General features: G+C 40.8%; 1 protein-coding gene across 1 annotated transcript in view; it reads right to left on the reverse strand.

Moving 5' to 3' along the window:
* The window catches only part of LOC120534504 (NACHT, LRR and PYD domains-containing protein 3-like), a 76,496-nt gene extending 67,963 nt beyond the window's left edge, over positions 1 to 8,533 (reverse strand). Inside the window, 1 exon segment of the mRNA XM_039762106.1 lies at positions 8,446 to 8,533. The gene's annotated coding sequence lies outside the window, so the exon portion shown is untranslated.
* Positions 8,534 to 21,971: the final 13,438 nt, after the last annotated feature.

A 21,971-nucleotide genomic window follows, 5' to 3' on the forward strand; every position in this document is an offset into this window, starting at 1 on the left:
TATAAAAAGGAAAAGGCAAAGAAGGAAAGAGATCGACCCCACACGGAAAATGTCAGGTGAACCCGGTGAAGGTATTTGGAAGAGGACCTGACGGGCCAGCACAAAGGACTGTTAATCTGTACGTTTCCCAGAGCATGAGGTATGGTTCGGCGCATCATTTCCCAGCACAGACTGTAAATGGTCATCCCTAACAGATAATATCTGAAGGACTACAAATACATTCATTTTTTCTTTTTCTCTTCTTATATTTATGTATTAGGGTCATATGTGGTTGAGTGTCTTGTGCTATGATTTGTGTGGGGTGGGAAGCGCTGCAGCGTGACAGTATGTATATAGGGTTTTTTGTTAAGTATGTGTACTTTCTTCTAATAATCACTTATAACTTAACTCTGCATTCACTGGTGTGTTTCTATACTTAGGGTGGTGTAGTAGAATATTAGAACAATCTGGACGAGAACAGGCCATTCAGCCCAACAAAGCTCTCCAGTCCTATCCACTGAATTCTTTTAAAAATAAATCAATAAATATAAAAATATATACACGTACAAAGAAGCTGGATTAGTCTACAGTGAAATCTACATTGAGCTAAAAAGGTTTTTATTGAAAGCAACAAAAAGCAGAAATAAAAAGAGAAAGAGCTGGCAAGTGTAAGAAAGTAACATTAGAACAATCCACAGGAGAACAGGCCATTCAGCCCAACAAAGCTCACCAGTCCTATCCACTGAATTCTTTTAAAAAATATAAAGTCGAGTTTTGAAAGTCCCTAACGTCTTACTGTCTACCACACTACTTGGTAGCTTATTCCAAGTGTCTATCGTTCTTTGTGTAAAGAAAAACTTCCTAATGTTTGTGTGAAATTTACCCTTAACAAGTTTCCAACTGAGTCCCCATGTTCTTCATGACCTCATTTTAAAATACAAGTCTCGATCCACTGGACTAATTCCCTTCATAATTTTAAACACTTCAATCATGTCACCTCTTAATCTTCTTTTGCTTAAACTGTAAAGGCTCATCTCTTTTAATTTTTCCTCACAATTCATCCCCTGTAGTCCTAAATCAGCCTAGTCGCTCTTCTCTAACTCCCACATTTCGAAAAATCACTGTGGGGTCCCCAAAGCAGGTAGAGGGGTGCGGTCCGTTCCGTTAGGTACGGTACATAATAAAGTTTTCAGTCGTCACCATGCTGTGGTCGAGGCTTTGTAGTGGAGGCTTTTTTCAAAAATGGCAAATCTGTAGCTGCGACACAGAGGGTGTTTCGCACGCAGTTCGGTTTACGTGCTAATGAAAGTGTTCCAGACTGGAAAACGATTTTGCTGTGGGTTCAAAGAGTAAGGGCAACAGGATCTGCACTGAAGGTTTTCAAACATTGTCCTCACTCCTTGGACCAACTAAAGGAGGCTATTCAGGAAGAAATTGAAAGAATTTCCGAGTGGTTTCCATGCCTGAAGATGGCACCTGCCTTTTCCATTCTCTGTGTTACATATTGCACGGCCATATCAGGCTCACTCTTGATATCCGGAGGAACATTGTGTCTTATGTATTGAATGACTGGGAAAGGTTCAAGGTGTGGACTGATGACGGTACAGGAGATAATTATATTAGTCAGGAGCACTAGAAGAGTGAAACGCTTAAGCCCTTTACCTATGGTTCTGCATGTGAGTTGATGGCTGCCGCTGAATTGTTCGGTTGTCGATTTCAAGTGTACCGAAATGGCCAAATATTTTACACCTTTGGACAACCGGCAATGCCTCTTAAACATCTTAGATTGACAGGTGATGATTTCAGTAGTGGACACTTTGATGTTTATGAATGTTTAAACTCTCAAAAGCTGGATGTGATTTTATCGCTGAAACTGGTTGTGTGCTTACAACGCTTGACAGATGTCACTTCAATACAACAAATCCTGCAAATACTGTCATAATTGAAACAAACCATGAAACGCAAGCCGATTATGACAGCAGCAACCCAAGCTGTGAGATTTGAAACAAGATTACTGTTCACATGGCCAACTGTACGTTGCAATAGTAAGCTCAGCACACAGCTTAGTCATATTACAACCGGAGGGCCGAACTAACATTGTTGTATACAAGAAGATCCTTAAATAATTATTGGTATATTTTCCCTCAGTTTAAAAAGGTTTAATTTTCTTCTTAATAAAAATTTTAAGGCAGTACTTCGCCGCTGCGAATCGTGGTTATTTTGCTAGTAAAAGTAAAAGACAAGACAACTTCACAAAACCATGACAGCAGATTCTGTATTTTAGTTCTACGTGTTATTACATTAAACTTCATTTAAGTGTCGTTGACATTATTAACAGTGGCACAATGGTGCCATGATAAAGAATGTAGAACTCCTTCCTTCTCAGCAAAAATTTAAACCCTCAAAGAGTGTTGAGCAAGTGACATTCTGTAACAGTAAAAATATCTGAGAAATATGCACAAGGGTGAAGTAATGCAGTTCCTGAAGACCTTTGGGATGTAACAACATCCACTTTGCCACTGAAAGCATCAACTTCTAAAATTAAAGGTAATTCTAGGTCAGGATAGTGAAACACTGGGACTTTGTGAATAAAAATGCTTTATATAATTCAAAATTAACTTTTTATAGTTTTCGAAGTGATTGACTGTACTACAATTTTTGATAAATCTCTCATAATAATCAACAAATCTTTTAATCTGCTTATTGCTTTCTTGTTGTAACAAACTGAAAATGGCTGATTTTTTTTAATTGTCCATGGTTAAGCCAGCTCTGGATATTTTTTGTGCTTCACATAAATATGGTTTTGGTGCTGTTTTGGTACGATTTCCTTGACATTGTTCATATATCTTTGAAGATCTGTGGCCTTCCATTTTCTGATTACATTCCTTACAATAGAAACTGACAGTTTAAACCTCTGAGATAGCTTTTTGTATCCTTCCCCTAAACCATGAGACTGAACAATCTTTGTTTTCAGATCTTTTGAGAGTTGCTTTGAGGATCCCATACTGTCTGTAACTCTTCAGAAGAGAGTCAAAGGGAAGCACAACTTGCAATTGACCACCTTAAATACCTTTTCTCATGATTGGACACACCTGTCTATGAAGTGCAAGGCTTAACAAGCCAATCCAACCAATCTGGTGTTGAAAGTAATCAGTATTCAGCAGTGACATGCATTCAAATCAGCAAAACTACATTTTTGCACAGCCAGTTTTTCACATTTGATTTAATTTCATACAACTAAATACGGCTTCACTAAAAATCTTTGTTTGGAAAACACAGCAGTACTCAGATGTTCCTAGGATATGAAATACATACCACTGTTATCTTTTTTGTTGAAAGTAGAGATAATCATTATGCAGGCTGAGAGGGGTTACCACAATTTTTCATATGACTGTATAGGGTGGTCCAGATCTAATCATGCAATTTTCATTACACTATAACTTATTAAGTTTATTACATAACAAATCATCCGTAAAATCCCGGACCATCGAGAAGTGTGTGAACTGACGATACAAAGAATTGTCTTTGCACCAAACCAGAATCATCCCCGCATAAATCAAAGTCATCCAGACGATCTGAATCTGCATTATTAGATCTGGACCACCCTGTATATACAGTGCATCCGGAAAGTATTCACAGCACATCACTGTTTCCACATTTTGTTATGTTACAGCCTTATTCCAAAATGGATTAAATTCATTTTTTTCCTCAGAATTATACACACAACACCCCATAATGACAACGTGAGAAATGTTTACTTGAGGTTTTTGCAAATTTATTAAAAACTAACAAAATACCCGCACTTCGCAGTGGAGAAGTAGTGTGTCAAAGAAGTTATGAAAAAGAAAAGAAAACATTTTCAAAATAATGTAACATGATTGTCAATTTAATTGTTTTGTGACTGTAATGAGTGTTGCTGTCATCAAGGATTAGATTATCATTATTTCTTTCAATAAGGTTCGTATTTGGAGGATGTGTTGTGTTCAAGTTACATTCCGTGTTTGTCAACCGTTGTAAGGATAACAGGTTTCATTCATCGAAGTGTTCACTACACAAATCAGTACTCGTGAATCTAAAATGTTTAACAGGCATTCCCAGTATTAAGTTGTGGATTTGCCTGTGAATATTTAGCGGCAGCGTGTCTATGAACTTAATTTAAACTTAATCTTTACACCTTGCTTTCCTATTGATATGTCTACAAAGGCTTGTTCAGATTCAGAGGGTTGTTCCTTTCTTACTGCATCAATAAACAGCTCATCTTCCTCTTTATCTGAGACATCACACACTGCATGCACGGGTTTATCTTTCCCAGTCCTGCAAACTTTAGCGAAGTGGTTCAATTTACCACATTTTTTACACTGTCTTCCTTTACGTGGACATTGACTTTTTCCACCGTGTGGTTTGTTTCCGCAGTAGCTGCACTTATGAATATGCTTGTATGCGTCACTCACTTCATATTCTTTTGCTGCCTTCTCAATTGTGTACAGTAATGCGTTTTTTGTTCAGCGCTCTTTGGAGCTCTTGCTTGTTGTCTGCCTACTGCGTTCACAGTCAGTTCACGTGAGCCGCTCGGAGTACATGCATCAAAGGTTCTCAGCTGTGATTTTGTTATCTCGTGCGATCTTGTGATGTCTACGGCTTTATTTAATGTTAGCTCAGACAAGGCACATAAAAGTTTCTCTCGCACTTTTGCTGAGTTTGTGCCAAACACTATTCTATCCCTGACCATCTCATCTTCATCTGCATAAGCACAGCCCTTCAAAAGCAATTTTAACTTCATTAAAAAGTGTTCAGAAGTCTCATTTATATCTTGCGTCTTCTCACTAAACTTGTATCTCGCGAATATCGTATTCGCCTTAGGCATGACAAACGCCTCGTAGCAGCAGCGTGTCTATTGGATTGCTGCTGATGAACGACCTTATATGGGCAGGCACTTAATTACGTGGGAGGCGTGGTTATGGAGGACGAAATATAGGCAGGCAGGCAGCCAACTATGTGGGAGGCGTAGTGATGGGGGACGCAACTCCGCCTCAAACGGCGACTGAGCTGCAGGCTATGGCCATATATATGTACGTAAATAGGATTCAGTTATGACCGTTACGCGTAGAATTTTGAAATGAAACCTGCTTAACTTTTGTAAGTAAGCTGTAAGGAATGAGACTGCCAAATTTCAGCCTTCTACCTACACGGGAAATTGGAGAATTAGTGATGAGTCAGTGAGTGAGTCAGTCAGTTAGTGAGGGCTTTGCCTTTCATTAGTATAGATTAAAAAAACTGAGAAATCCGATGTACATAAGTATTCACAGCCTTTGCTCAACACTCGATGCACTTTGGCAGCAATTACAGCTTTAAGTCTTTTTGAACATGATGCCACAAGCTTGGCACACCTATCCTTGGCCAGTTTCTCCCATTCCTCTTTGCAGCACCTCTCAAGCTCCATCAGGTTGGATGGGAAGCTTCGGTGCACAGCCATTTTAAGATCTCTCCAGAGATGTTCAATCGGATTCAAGTCTGGGCTCTGGCTGGGCCACTCAAGGACATTCACAGAGTTGTCCTGAAGCCACTCCTTTGATATCTTGACTGTGTGCTTATGGTCGTTGTCCTGCTGAAAAATGAACCGTCGCCCCAGTCTGAGGTCAAGAGCACTCTGGAGTAGGTTTTCATCCAGGATGTCTCTGTGCATTACTGCAGTCATCTTTCCCTTTATCCTGACTAGTCTCCCAGTTCCTGCCACTGAAAATCATCTCCACAGCGTGATGCTGCCACCACCATGCTTCACTGTAGGGATGGTATTGGACTGGTGATGAGCGGTGCCTGGTTTCCTCCAAACGTGACGCCTGGCATTCACACCAAAGAGTTCAATCTTTGTCTCATCAGACCAGAGAATTTTGTTTCACATGGTCTGAGAGTCCTTCAGGTGTCTTTTGGCAAACTCCAGGTGAGCTGCCATATGCCTTTTACTAAGGAGTGGCTTCCGTCTGGCCACTCTACCATACAGGCCTGATTGGTGGATTGCTGCAGAGATGCTTGTCCTTCTGGAAGGTTCTCCTCTCTCCACAGAGGACCTCTGAAAGAGTGACCATCGGGTACTTGGTCACCTCCCTGACTAAGGCCCTTCTCCCCCGATCGCTCAGTTTAGGTGGCCGGCCAGCTCTAGGAAGAGTCCTGGTGGTTTCGAACTTCTTTCACTTACGGATGATGCAGGCCACTGTGCTCATTGGGACCTTCAAAGCAGCAGAAATTCTTCTATAACCTTCCCCAGATTTGTGTCTCGAGACAATCCTGTCTCAGAAGTCTACGGACAATTCCTTTGACTTCATGCTTGGTTTGTACTCTTACATGAACTGTCAACTGTGGGACCTTCTATAGACAGGTGTGTGCCTTTCCAAATCATGTCCAATCAACTGAATTTACCACACGTGGACTCCAATTAAACATCTCAAGGATGATCAGGGGAAACAGGATGCACCTGAGCTCAATTTTGAGCTTCATGGCAAAGGCTGTGAATACTTATGTACATGTGCTTTCTCAGTTTTTTTATTTTTAATATATTTGCAAAAACCTCAAGTAAACTTTTTTCACGTTGTCATTATGGGGTGTTGTGTGTACAATTCTGAGGAAAAAAATTAATTTAATCCATTTTGGAATAAGGCTGTAACATAACAAAATGTGGAAAAAGTGATGCGCTGTGAATACTTTCTGGATGCACTGTATTAAAATGTACCAAGCAGTTATATGGGAATAATGTATTTTTTTCTTTTTAACAATATTTTCATCTTGATTTTCATTCTGCTTTTCTAGGTGTTCTAATTGTTTAATTAATCCATTATTTACTAATTAGTGAATCTGATCCTAAAGTAGTTGCAGCCTTTGATTATTCCGTTTTGTTTGCCAGCGTGTCTGCTTTGTTCATTTTTAATTGTCATTAATAAGATTCAACAAAAGGGGGAAAACTGCACAGATTAAAGGGCAAAATATAATGAAATCAACAAAAGAAAGTTAAGCATTTAAATCTCTAGCAAAAGCAGAAATATTTCTAAATGTCTTATAAATTTAAAAATCATGCTGCTGTGCTTTTCTGAATGTATAATGAAAGAAAACAAATCCCAGAGAGATGAAATGAGTGCTATCAGGTATTGTCACTGATTAGGAATCTGGTTGAAACAAAAACCTGCAGCCACAGTGGGTCCCCAGGACTGAGGTTGGGAAACACTGATCTACACTGACATTCCTTCAACCCTGCTGATGTCTTTCCTAACTACTTTGGCTCTGAGGTAATTGTAGTCTCTACTGGTCAGCTTACAGCCCCCATCTCCCACCTTCATTGAATTATTTTTCCTGACTTGCCAACTTGATTGTCTGGGTATATGTTACATTTGAAAAACCATGCAAAAATCATCTACTTTAATTTGGGTGACACAAAAAATCTGGTTGGATGATGAATGGTGAGCTCTTCACTATGGCTGCAATGGGCTACAGGCTGAATGTGGGAGGCTGAATCTGTTTTATCAGGGAGAGAAACAACAAGCCTGGGGAGATATCTGAACATCTGACATTTATTTATTTATTATCAATCTTTGCATAAACAGCATATGCTCATAATAGTGATCTGAGTTTGTGGAATGCTGGCAAGCCAAAAAATAAGAGAATCAGGAGACAAGGAGTAGTCTAACAGCAAAAATTCAACAAGGGAATCAACTGCACCAACACCACAGACAAAACAACAATCAAAAATTCAGATAAAAAAATACATGCAAATGTCAAACTAGAAAAGACTTAGTAATTGGAATTCTTTTCGAAAATGAAATTGTGAAAAAGAGTTCTGCAGGCACAAACTTGACTGAGGAAGTGTTTCCTAGGACCACTAGTGTTATTACGCTAAGCTACACAAGATCTGAGGACAGGCACCTAGCAATTCAGAGCACTGCTCTAACAACAGAAAAACAAAATGGAGACCAAAATATCCCAAAATAATTTACAAAAACAAAAGTCAACATTATTTCAAAATAATAATAATAATAATAATAATAATAATAATAGCAGATTCATAATCTATGGCTCAGAAAACATCCAAAATGAATGCTAGATTATGGAAAAGGCAGGAGGGAAAATGCACCAAACATAAATAAATAAACAATATCCCCTTTTGTGCAAAACTGAGTGTGAACACCTCAGACACAAATGAGGCATCAAGTGAAGTATTTAGTGAAGTATTTAGTGTAAACTCTTTCTTTTTCTTTTTGAAGCGTGAAAACACACAAGTGACCCCCACTGACTACAGATGGACCCTAAGTCTGTGTGTGTGTGTACTGAGTGCTCACTGGGTGCTTTTTGTGTCACCTGCCTTCTCTTCTAATAGGTTGTCTGTTTTTTTATTGCTCTACCATTTTGCTTCCTGGATTCATTCTTCTCTGTTAATACACAATTTTAACTACGATCACAGAGTGAAGTTCAATTCTGACTTACCTGCTCCTAGTTTGCCTTAATATTGTGAAGTCAGAAATTATTCATTTTCAGATTTCACATCTCTCAAAGCTCTGGAAGGACATCGGTGTTGTGTGTCAAAGGCAAGCAGCTGCATGAAAACTGAGTCTTCAAAGCTTAACAGTGTTAAATAATAGCACTCTACTATCTTTATTTTCTGTTTCATTTTAATACAGCAGTTGGATAAAAGGAACAAAACTCGGCTTACACAAACAGAACACACCAAAATAAACGGAGATGTAAAACAGCAACGACAAGCTACTCAGTGATACTGCTGAAGATAATCAACAACGGTCATATCTAAACATTTTACACCCACAAATGCAAATCCTGACAAGAACAAAGTATTGTGAAGAGAAGGACATTTCATTTTATATGACATTCAAGAGAAATCTGTTTTCGTCACAGGAAGGACGACAAGAGTCCTAAAGTGTACATGAGTGAGTACTAATCAAATTATACATTTCTGCGGCATTGGGAGAGTGGCCACGGGCACAGGTGGAGGATACCACTGGGAGTGTCTAGTCACAAACCTGCACATAGGTGGCTCAGGTGTGATGGCTGCTCGTTATAGACCTGGAACTACTGCCACATCCATGTCCTGCTTGAGTGGCAGAGCAGCACTGCTCTCTTCGAGAAGAAGGCGAGGATAGAAAAGATTCCTCAAATAAATGCTAGTTCCATCTCCCCCTACTGGTAGGCCGCGACCAGTTGGATATCCAGTTTGCAGCTGAAACCTGAGCAAGAGTAAGAATAATCACCAAGAGTGGCCACCACTTCATTTGGCCACAAGGAATGTCCATACCGCCAGCAGCCATATCACCCTGTAGCCCTAGACTGGTTGCCCACGGAAGCTAAGCAGGGTTGAGCCTGGTCAGTACCTGAATGGGAGACCTTCTGGGAAAAACTAGGTTGCTGCTGGAAGAGGTGTTAGTGAGGCCAGCAGGGGGTGCTCACCCTGTGGTCTGTGTGGGTCCTAATGCCCCAGTATAGTGATGGGGACGCTATACTGTAAAAAAGCACCGTCTTTCGGATGAGACGTTAAACCGAGGTCCTGACTCTCTGTGGTCATTAAAAATCCCAGGATGTCTCTCGGAGAGAGTAGGTGTTACCCGGCATCCTGGCCAGATTTGCCCATTGGCCTCTGACCGTCATGGCCTCCTAATCATCCCCATACACTGATTGGCTTCATCACTCTGTCTCCTCTCCACCAGTAAGCTGGTGTGTGGTGGGCGTTCTGGCGCACTATGGCTGCCGTCGCATCATCCAGGTGGATGCTGCACACTGGTGGTGGTTGAGGAGATTCCCCCCCTTGTATGTAAAGCGCTTTGAGTGCCTTGAAAAGCGCTATATAAATGTAATAAATTATTATAAATTATACCCTTCTCGACAGCACAGACGGTCATGAGCGAAGGACAGCAATAATTGCCAGAGAGCTATCTCGATACAATGTCGATATTGCTGCACTCAGCGAAACACGTATTTCTAGTTACTCACAGTTTACAGAAGCTGGAGGTGGCTATACCTTTTACTGCATTGGACAACCAAAAGGCATACCTAGACAGGGTGGGGTTGGTTTTGTTATTAAACAGTTCATAGCTACGAAGCTGTCTGCTTCACCAGTTGTCATCTCAACTCACCTGATGTCCATGACATCGATCTGCCTCTAGGGAAGAAAGCCACATTGCTGTCCATTTACACACCAACAATGACAGCAATTAATGAAGACAAAGAAGTACTCTATGCAGAGCTGACCAAAACCATTTCTTCTGTCCCATTTAAGAACAAGCTGTTTGTGCTTGGAGACTTTAATTCATGTGTAGGCTGTGACCATAAGACCTGGAATAGAGTGCTCGGGCGCCATGGTGTTGGTAACGAGAACTCAAATGGTACCCTGTTACTGGAGTTGTGTGCCAAACATGAACTGGTGGTTGTGAACACAGTCTTCCAGCAAGCAAACAAGCATAAAACAACATGTATGCACCCTCGCTCAAAACACTGGCACATGCTTGATTATGTATTAGTACGGAATCATGATACCAGAGAAGTTTGTTTGACATGGGTCATGCGTGGTACACCATGCTGAGCAGACCATAGCAGACCATACATTGTTCCGTCTTCATGTTGACAGCGTCGTGTAACAGCAGTGAGGAAACTAAACGTTGCTTCAGTTAAGAACCCAGAAACACAGCTGAAGCTACAAATAGAACTTACGTCCAAGTTGGCTGACACTGGTGAAGGCTGTGGTGACTGGGACCAGTTTAAGAACACGGTGTATAGCTGTGCTGCAGATGTGGTCGGTTTCTGTAAAACGGGCAACAAAGACTGGTTTGATGAACAGGATTCTGAAGCCCGTGTGCTGTTAGATAGAATGCATGCCACACATCTACTCTGGATCAACAACAAACATTGCACTGACCAAAGACAGCCATATGCTGCTGCAAGAAAAGAGGCCCAAGCCCAGCTTCGTGCAATGAAGGAACGGTGGTGGGCAGTGTGGTGTAGTGAGTCCACAGCTCACGACAAAAGGGCCACTTTTAAATAAATAATCAACCCACTCGTGGCTTAGTGAGGGGGCGTGGTAGTGTGGCGGGTCTCGCGGTGATTCGCAATGTGGGTGTTTCTCACCTAAGTGCACAGGTGAGAAACTGTCGACATTTGTGATTGTTCCTGAGACTGCTGATTTGCCACAGCTGCCATGCCCTCTTGATAAATAGAAGCTTGAGTCGGCTATGGGAAAGAAAGAAAAGAGAAAGAGAGGGAAGAGAAAGAAAGAAAGGAGGTTGCAGGAGAAGGCAGGAAGCGGGAGAGAGAGCCAGTGTGAGAGAGTGAGAGCAGGATCGAATTAGAGAAAGAGGCAGCTGGGAGGTGAGCCCACGAAGGGAGTGTTTGGCGAACACTCGGTGGGGCTGAAGGAAGCGGTTGCTCCAGCTGAGTGAGCATGGAGCTGGAGTGACCTGTAGAGGAGATGGCTGGCCGCTGAAAGGATCGGGAGTTGAGGAGGCTTTGGGCGTTGAGTCCCAGTATGAGCGCTATGGCCGCTGGTGAAGAACCCCAAGTCTTGGTCCGGTTTGGTGCCCGAAGTAGCCAGGGATCGGAGGGCTACCGGATCCGTGTGAAAGGCAGCTGTTACTGCAGGTAGGCGACTCTCCTGTTACGAAGCCGAGATGGGTCAAGCAGGGGAGCCACCAGGTAAAAGAAGACACCGGGCTTTGTTGTGTTAAAGGATTGCTTCCTGTGCTATTTTAACCTTGTTGTTTTCAGAAGATTTTTCTAATGGATTTTAACCTCCACGTTTCACAACTGTTTTTATGGATTATTTATTTGAAGACATTTTTGAATGCATTCCACTTTATTTTAAACACCTTGTTTTTGTTGATTGTTGTTTTTAATAAAAGCACTTGACACTTTTGCACCATCCCTTTGCTATGTTGTTGCCTCACTGCTTAACTCATCGGTAACATTACCGACGGTGACAAGTTCAAGGGCCCCTGGACAGAAGATGGGAGAATGCAACAAACCCACATCGTCACAGGCAGCTAAACCTATGGAACTTCAAGGGGCAGCAAATCGTCACAACATGAAAGCATTCTACGATGGCCTGAAACCACGCGACTCTGGCAGTGTACCTGTGCAATCCAAAGATCGCAGTTCACTGATTATGGATCAGAACAAGATCTTGGAACATTGGGCCAAACACTTTCAAGCAGTATTAAACCAAGAATCCTCATTTGATGAGAGTGTGCTAGCTGAAATACCACAGTGGCAGATAGCTGACAACTTTGGTATACCCCTATCTGAGCATGTAGTCTTAAATGGCATCAAATGCATTGCGTCTGGAAAGGCACCAGGAGTAGACAGTCTCATTCAAGAAGTGTATGAGGGCCACCAGCTAGCACGCAAACTAACACAACTGTTTGTACAGATCTGGGGACAGGAGACAGTACCACAAGATTTCAAGGATGCACAGATTATTCACATATTGAAACGTAATGGGGATCGCTCAGTATGTGATGATCATCCAGGTATAGCCTATTATTTTTCCCTGGCAAAATACTTGCACATGTGATCATGAACAGATTATACACACGTGTCCGAAAATGGTATACTGCCTGAGAGTCAGTGTGGCTTCTGTCCTGGGCGTAGCACCACAGACATGATATTTGCTGCAAGGCAACTTCAGGAGAAGTGCAGCGAACAAAACAAAGATCTGATGGCTGTGTTCATTGATCTCACCAAAGCCTTTGATTCTGCAAAAAGAAAAGGACTTTGGCTCATTCTGCATAAAACTGGCTGTCCCACAATCTGGTGAATATTGTCTCTTCATTTCACGAAGGCATGAAAGCTTGCATCACTGAGGATGGCAAAATGTCACAGGAATTCATGGTCTCCAATGGCACAAGCAGGGCTACATGCTTGCCCCACTCTTGTTCAGCATCTTCTTCTCATTTATGCTGTATATAGCTTTCAAAGATTGCAACATTGGTATTCCAGTACAGTTCAGAAGAGAATCTTAGCCTCTTAAGGGCCAAGTCCATAATGCTATCATACGTGACCTCCTATTTGCCGAAGATTGTGCTCTTATGGCTCATTCTCTGGATGACCTACAGGGCTTGATGATTTGCTTTGTCAGTGCAGCCAAACGTTTTGGTCTCACTGTCAGTCTCAAGAAGACAGAAGTCATGGTTCATGCATCTTCCAGTAGTCCCCTCCAACAACAAGCAGTGGACTGTTGATGGGACAGCACTTGTATATTTAGATAAGTTTACTTACCTAGGCAGTGTCCTGAGCAGTTCTGTGGGCAATGACCACAATATTCCTTCAAGACTTGCCAAAGCCAGCGCATCTTTTGGTAAACTTCAGAATCACCTCTGGAATGAACATGGAGTTACACTGTCCACGAATCAGGCAGTATATAGAGCCGTTGTCCTAACGACTTTATTATATGGATGTGAAACGTGGACACTGTATCGCCACAATCTGAAGAAGCTAGACCAGTTCCATCTACGCTGTCTTTGCAGAATCATTCATGTGAAGTGGTAAGACATGGTCCCAAATACAGAGGTGCTGCATAAAAGTGGTATGCATGGCATCAAGCTAGTCATCAAAGCTGAACAGCTGCGGTGGGCAGGACATGTGGTGTGCATGGCAGATGCTCAGATCCCAAAACAAATCTTCTTTGAACAGTTGTCAAATGGCCATCGCTCATTCGGGCATCCTTTATTCCGATACAAGGACACGCTCAAAGCCAAACTGAAGACGTGTGGTCTTATGATACAATTTTATCAACTTGCTCTGAACCAGTCCACTTGGCGATGAATCTGTCATGAAGGTGTCCAGCAGTTTGAGATGAGCAGTTTGCACAGATGGAAGCAAGGAGGATGCAAAGGAAAGAAGCAGCAAGACAGCTAGCCAGTGATGTTTTTACCTGTGACGTCTGCAGCAAAACCTGCAAATCCTGAATTGGCCTACACTCCCACAATACTACACACTGATGACAAGATCTGTCATATTGATGGCTCAGTCCATGATACATTCCAATCAAAATCAAGTAGATTAGTGGTAATTGCCTGCTACAGAGTCAAATACAAAGTTAAAGGAGATAAAGTCAGTTATTAATATTCATGTTTGAAAAGAAACAAAAACACTTTTTATTAAATGGCCATTGTCAGCTTTCCCTTTATGATTCTATTGTCACTCTGATAATAATCCTCTTCTTTTGTCCAGGTAATGGTACTGATTTTCCAATTTGGAACCTCAAATTAAAAACTTTAAAAAGCCCTGGTTTAGATATTTAAAGTGCATGTGTGATGCTATCAGCCTCTCTCGTTTAGATGTTTAAAGTGCAAGTGAAAGTAGCACCCATCTGATTCATTCTATTCAGAGCTAAATCATCAGCAGAGAAGACAAACTCTGTCATTGATCATTCTCTCGATCATCATACAAATACAATGTAGTGACAACATATTTGAATTAGAATGCATTCATTGTTGTGGACAATTTGTTATTGGAATAGTTTTAAGAAGAATATACAAGGAGATTCACTCAAAAAAGGCCCTGAATATTCCGTTGTAACTCCCATTAGGATATAGAATATACTGTATATATATATATATATATATATTGCATTTGGCATATATACCTTGACATTTATGTAATCGTTTGCTTTACATGCGATGCTGGAAGTGGTTTCCGTTTTCTGCCAGACACATTTCGACATGGCGCTCCATGTTCCTGAACGTATCAGCAAGCATCATGGGGGGAATAGCAGCACATTGGATGTTTTCCTTCAAATCTTCCACAGTGTGTGGCTTGTCGAGATAGATAGAGCCGACCCCAAAGGAAGAGGTCTGGTGGTGTCAGATCCGGCCAAAGCCCCTTTGAAATTAGCCTGTTGCTGAAAAATGACTCCATTTCTACTCGTTACCGACACGTTGTTCCATCTTGCTGGAAGTAACCTTCCATTAACTCACGATCATTCAGTTGATTCTGACATCGTTTAAACGAATTGGTGACCCAATAGATTTACACCATGAAGACGCACTGCTCAATACTGCACACCACCATCCTGATGAGAAGTTGAGTAACGGAGTGAAGTGGTACAGGCTGAATGCACCCAAAAAAAAGGTGAAATCTCGTGACTGCTGCCCGTTGCCTACCTCAACACTCCGACGCAGGGACATCTGAGTAAATGTGCTTTGAGTGATAAAAGGATGTCAATCTGAAATGTTCTAATGTTTTAGTGGGGATGTTAATAAATGACTTCCTTTTATAATGTACTTATTGGGATTGTCAACATATCATCTGGGTGTTTTACATTTGCAAAATGAATATTACAGTGGTGTGAAAAACTATTTGCCCCCTTCCTGATTTCTTATTCTTTTGCATGTTTGCCACACAAAATGTTTCTGATCATCAAACACATTTAACCATTAGTCAAATATAACACAAGTAAACACAAAATGCAGTTTTTAAATGATGGTTTTATTATTTAGGAGAAAAAATCCAAACCTACATGGCCCTGTGTGAAAAAGTAATTGCCCCCTTGTTAAAAAATAACCTAACTGTGGTGTATCACACCTGAGTTCAATTTCCGTAGCTACTCCCAGGCTTGATTACTGCCACACCTGTTTCAATCAAGAAATCACTTAAATAGGAGCTGCCTGACACAGAGAAGTAGACCAAAAGCACCTCAAAAGCTAGACATCATGCCAAGGTCCAAAGAAATTCAGGAACAAATGACAAATGACTCCAGCGAACCACATTATCCACAAATGGCAAAAACATGGAACAGTGGTGAACCTTCCCAGGAGTGGCCGGCCGACCAAAATTACCCCAAGAGCGCAGAGACGACTCATCCGAGAGGTCAAAAAAGACCCCAGGACAACATCTAAAGAACTGCAGGCCTCACTTGCCTCAATTAAGGTCAGTGTTCATGACTCCACCATAAGAGAGAGACTGGGCAAAAACGGCCTGCATGGCAGATTTCCAAGAAGCAAACCACTGTTAAGCAAAAAGAACATTAGGGCTCGTCTCAATTTTGCTAAGAAACATCTCAATGATTGCCAAGACTTTTGGGAAAATACCTTGTGGACTGATGAGACAAAAGTTGAACTTTTTGGAAGGCAAATGTCCCGTTACATCTGGCGTAAAAGGAACACAGCATTTCAGAAAAAGAACATCATACCAACAGTAAAATATGGTGGTGGTAGTGTGATGGTCTGGGGTTGTTTTGCTGCTTCAGGACCTGGAAGGCTTGCTGTGATAGATGGAACCATGAATTCTACTGTCTACCAAAAAATCCTGAAGGAGAATGTCCGGCCATCTGTTCGTGAACTCAAGCTGAAGCGATCTTGGGTGCTGCAACAGGACAATGACCCAAAACACACCAGCAAATCCACCTCTGAATGGCTGAAGAAAAACAAAATGAAGACTTTGGAGTGGCCTAGTCAAAGTCCTGACCTGAATCCAATTGAGATGCTATGGCATGACCTTAAAAAGGCGGTTCATGCTAGAAAACCCTCAAATAAAGCTGAATTACAACAATTCTGCAAAGATGAGTGGGCCAAAATTCCTCCAGAGCGCTGTAAAAGACTCATTGCAAGTTATCGCAAACGCTTGATTGTAGTTATTGCTGCTAAGGGTGGCCCAACCAGTTATTAGGTTCAGGGGGCAATTACTTTTTCACACAGGGCCATGTAGTTTTGGATTTTTTTTTCTCCCTAAATAATAAAAACTGCATTTTGTGTTTACTTGTGTTATATTTGACTAATGGTTAAATGTGTTTAATGATCAGAAACATTTTGTGTGACAAACATGCAAAAGAATAAGAAATCAGGAAGGGGCAAATAGTTTTTCACACCACTGTATATACTGAGACCTGTTTATACTGAAAACTAATAAGCCATTTTATACTGTAACTAAAGCGAACTGCAGTCTGTTACAGAGGAATATAACAAATCTGACAAACAAAATCAGACCGTTAAGTCCTTTTGTCGTTTGTTTGTTTTGTTTAGCAAATAGCTAAGCTGCCCCAAGGTCTCCTCCAGACGTGCCTTTCAGGTTTCTCCTTCAACTCCATGTGTTGCTGGTTTGTTTTGAGATTCTGATCAAATCTTTACCTTAAGAAGTGATTGGTGTTCACTGGAAATTATTATGTGGTGCTATCAGAAAAGAAGGACAGTACATTTATTTGTTCATTGCTTATTTTGTTTTGTATTTTTTCTTCATTTAGAGCTTCTCTGCACATCTATCATGCATTTAGTTTCTTTGCCTTTGGCTTTACTGTTTTTTATACTGAAGATTGTTACTATGATTACAATATGTACAGTTACTGTATGAAGCACTTCTAAAAGCCACTCCTTATGTTTAACTTTGGTTAATGTTCACCTATCTGAGAGCACTGGATAAGTTCCAGCCTCTTTGTTCATCTCTTCTGTATGTTTTCTGAGATTTTCTTAGTTCCTGAATCTGAAACACAGAGTGTTGTTTCTATAAATGGTTTTATGTTCTTGCACTCTTACCATGACCCCAATGTAAATTCTTGTTACATTATCATAAATTCTTGTTTTCTGCTTTACTTTCACTTACAAATAAATGTGCATTTACCATTGTAATATGTTTCCCGAACTAAAAGGCAATAAACATGTTGAAGATTAAATGTTATTTTCCTGTATTTTTTGTTTGCAGCAGGAAAGTACAAACATATGACATCTTTATACAGATACAAGAAAATAACCCCAGAGACACCAAAATGACAGTTATTGTTATTATCTGTACACCCAAGTATAAGAATAATGGACTGTAACAGCACAGCACATTGTAGTTATGTAGGATTGTACATTTACTAGAATTCAAAATGCTTACAGGCTCTGGGGATAAAAGAGTCCTTAAGTCTCTTGCTGTTTACCCTTGTGAGCTGAAATCTGCAGTCTGATGGCAACAACGGAAACTTAGGAACAGAGGACGTTGTTTGTGTGACGGAATCAAATCAGCTCTCTTCTCTGTTGTACAGCTCAGTGACAGAAGGCAGCTGCAAACAAATCTATTGGCTACTCATTGTGGTAATCGTTTTAGGTAGATTGATTCTTGATATTAAAGATCCACAAGGAGCAAATAGAAGTAATAGTCATTTCTTTACCTTCTAACAGATTTGTTCAGTTTGGAGATCAAAGGTCAGCATGTTATTAAACAATGGACTCTAGATACCTAAGAGCGGAAGGGATGAGAGGAACACTTAAAATGTACAGCTATAAAGTCTTAGAGATATTTAGCTGTCAAAAACAAAGGACTGCACCATTGAACAAACCCATCAACAGTAGGACCGTCTTCCTTTCCTAGTAAAGGGCACACAATAATGGATTTTGAGATTTAACTGTCTTTGTATGAACTCCTGCAGCCATTTGTACAGAGAATAAATCAAATGGAGACAGAAGCCTGATTCGAGGAAACCAGTGAATGAAAGAAGGTTATCTGAGAAACAGCCATCAACACTCTTTGTCTTACTCAAACCCACCAGTTGAGGTCCTAACTGAACTGATAAATAACCTGTCATTTAAATGAATAAAATCCAGAGTGAAGTAAAGTGAGCAATATTTTAAGCCACGTGTTCTATCCACACCACGATTTACTGTCTCACCATGTAACTCTCTAAGGACGTGAGTGAGTTATGTCTTTTCTAATGTCGTTTGTATTTTATTTGATGTTTTTCTATAGAGCAGGGGTTTCTTAATCTTTTTAATCTGAACACGCAAATATAAAAAAAAATTACACTCATGTTGAGACCCAAAAAGAGGATGATTACCATAATGATGGAAAACCCATTCATAGACAAATAACTTTTGCCTTATAATAAAGAAGCAGTAAACATTTTGATTTACATGGAAACACATTTCTCGCGTGAATTAAAGATAAAAGAGCAAACCAAACATACTGATAATAAAACAATAATTAATTCAAAACATGGCTGCCTTCCAATCTTTTCTGAGATATTAACTGAAAGGTCCTTTCCTCCACTGTACTTTAGGATCTTTTAACACAACATTCTTTGAGATGTTTTTGCATATTGTTGAGATGCTGTCTGAGTCTTACAGACTGATCAGTATTTATTCTGGAATAGAAATGGGTAGAAGGTGAAAAGAATTGGGCAGGTTTCTTTTAGCAAAGCTCCTATTTTAAAAGTAGTGGAAAGATTGTGTTCCTGGGAAGTTAAATTTGAAGGGTAATTGTTCATAAGATGCAAAACCGTTGTCTATATAAAGTTCTCTAAGTGTTTAAATCCAAGACATTCTCCAGAGATTAAATACTGTGTAGGTTTTAGAAGGTAAAAAAATGTGATTATCATAAAGAGGTGCAACCAATAAAAAATTCTTTGACTTGAAAAGCATCCTGCATTGGTTCCATTGTCTAAGTTCCTGTGGGACAACTGGATTATTGGTATATTGATGATAATTATTATTTAGGGGCCCTGTAGTTAGGATATGGCGGATTGGATAATGGATGGATGGGGCACAAAGCAAGAAGTACAATAAAATTGTATTTCCATTGTTGACCAGTTTTGTGTAACTTCATCAATTTGTGAAGATTTCCAGATCTTTATAGCTTGTATACTGTATTTGCTGTCCAATAATAAAATTGAAAGTTATGTAGCGCCATGACACCTTCTCCTTTAGGTATTTGTAGGATCACCTTTCTTGAATTCCAAATAAATGAGGTTAAAACTGAGTCTAATTTCTTTACAAAAAATATCTGTTAATGTATATAGTGGTGGTCCGAAATAGAGAAAGAAGCTGGGAAGGATGTTCATCTTGACAGTATTGATTCTCTTTACTAATATGAGATGGAGGGTAGATTATCTGTTCACATTTTGTCTGATATTTTCCACGCTGATAGTAAAATTGTGTTGAAAAAGACCTTTGTATTTACTTTGTGATTTTCACCCCTAGACATTTAAACTGTTCTGATAAATAAACAGATGTCCAGTCTAGTATGGTGTGCTCAAGAGTTCACTGGAAAATGCACACTTTTATTGAAATTGATTTTGAATCCAGATATCTTTTGAAATGCCTTTAAATGTAGTAGATGTAGTACATTTTAAGCAGTGCTGCTACAACCAACACCAGTGCATTCAATGAAGAGTGTGTTTGCTCAACCTTTATAGAGCTGAGGGTAGAGCCCAACCATGAAAGACAGGTGGCCCCGACTCTTGCGGCACCATCCACATGACACATAACGTATAGCAGAACAAGTATAGACACATAGAAACTAAATGATACACAACACTTATAAAACACTAATGTAAAAGTATGGGAAATCAAGACTGCCCAACCAGACAATCTTTTAACCTCTTTAGCATGTTTTATGATGATGTTGTTCTGTCCACGCTACTGACAACAAAATAAGCTTTGAACACAGAGAATGGCATCTGTGTGACAAAACAAAGTTGGCCTTCTATCTAACTGGTTTGTGAAACAGTACAGTGAGAGAAGGCAGCAGCAAGCAAATCATTTGATTAGTCATTTTGTAATTCTTAATATTAAGGGTGTCATTCCCATATTAAGGTCTGTTTGAAGGAATACTTTTATTCTTTACTCTTACTGGAGCAGCATGGTAGCGCAGTAAGGAAACCTGGGTTCGCTTCCCAGGTCATCCCTGCGTGGAGTTTGCATGTTCTCCCCGTGTCTGCGTGGGTTTCCTCCCACAGTCCAAAGACATGCAGGCGAGGTGGATTGGCGATCCTAAATTGTCCCTAGTGTGTGCTTGGTGTGTGTTCGTGTGTATGTGTGTGTCCTGCGGTGGGCTGACGCCCTGCCCAGGATTTGTTCCTGCTCGGATTGGCTCCAGCAGATTCCAGTGACCCTGTGTTAGGATATAGCGGGTTGGACAATGACTGACTGACTGACTTTACTCTTACTTATTTCTTGTATGCCTCTTTATCTTTCAGGAGACTTTAAATATGACCTGAAATGAAAGGAGGTCTTAAACATATTGCCTATGTCAGGGATGCCAGGGGCAACGACCCAGCTGGGACGCCGTGAGGGACCGGATGTGGGTCTGCGCCCACCCTGGATCACGTGGGGGCCGCCTTCCTGGTTGCTTTGGGGGCCACGAGTTGAGGGCATGGAAGCCCCACCCTGTAGGGGCTCGTGGTCACCGCCAGGAGGCACCCCAATGCCTTGGGCACCTGTTGCCTCAGCACTTCCACCACACCAGGAAGTGCTGGGGGGAAGAATTAGAAGGATACCCGGAGTGCTGCCGGGAGGACAGCCGGCACTTCCGCCACGCTGGGGCGTGGCCAAGAGGGGAATGCCAGGAACCACCTGGAGCTCATCCGGGAGAATATAAAAGGGGCCGTCTCCCTTCATTCAGGGCTAAAGTCGGGTGGAAGACGAACGAGGCAGGAGCAGAGATTGTGGAGGCGGCCAGAAGAAAAGGCATTGAGTGGCCAGGACTGTGTGTCTTGGGTTTGTGCACTTTATTCTGTGTCTGAGTGACACCTAACTTTATAAATAGTTGTAAATAATAAACGTGTAGTTGTGATGAATAACATGTCCGCCTGTCTGTGTTCGGGTCGGCTCCACACCTATAAGACCTCAAGAGCCCCATAATTGTTCTCAACTTTCCAAACATGCTCGGTTTGTTTATCGTTCAACGCTCATACTGCCACAATTCCACCATATACTGTATTAGTTGGATACATAGTTTTCTCCCTTCATCAGATACAATTCTACCCAGATAATAGATCTCCCAACTTAACATTTCACATTTGTTGGGTTTCAATTGAATTGTCTTAAGTACTAGTTCCTTTAATGATCATTTTTAATAATAATAATGATCATTATTTTTAATTTTGAAGATTAACATACAGGATGCAGATCTTTTCGCTCTAGCCTTTCAGATATCTCCATAGAAAACTGGAAGGTGGCTGGTGCATTCATCAACCCAACTGTAATTGGAATCCATAATGAGAGTTTAAACATAAAGTGAGTTTTATTTTTCCACCAATCCCT

This window comes from Polypterus senegalus, chromosome 8 (genome assembly GCF_016835505.1).
Source record: "Polypterus senegalus isolate Bchr_013 chromosome 8, ASM1683550v1, whole genome shotgun sequence".
NCBI classification, from domain to species: Eukaryota; Metazoa; Chordata; class Cladistia; order Polypteriformes; family Polypteridae; genus Polypterus; species Polypterus senegalus.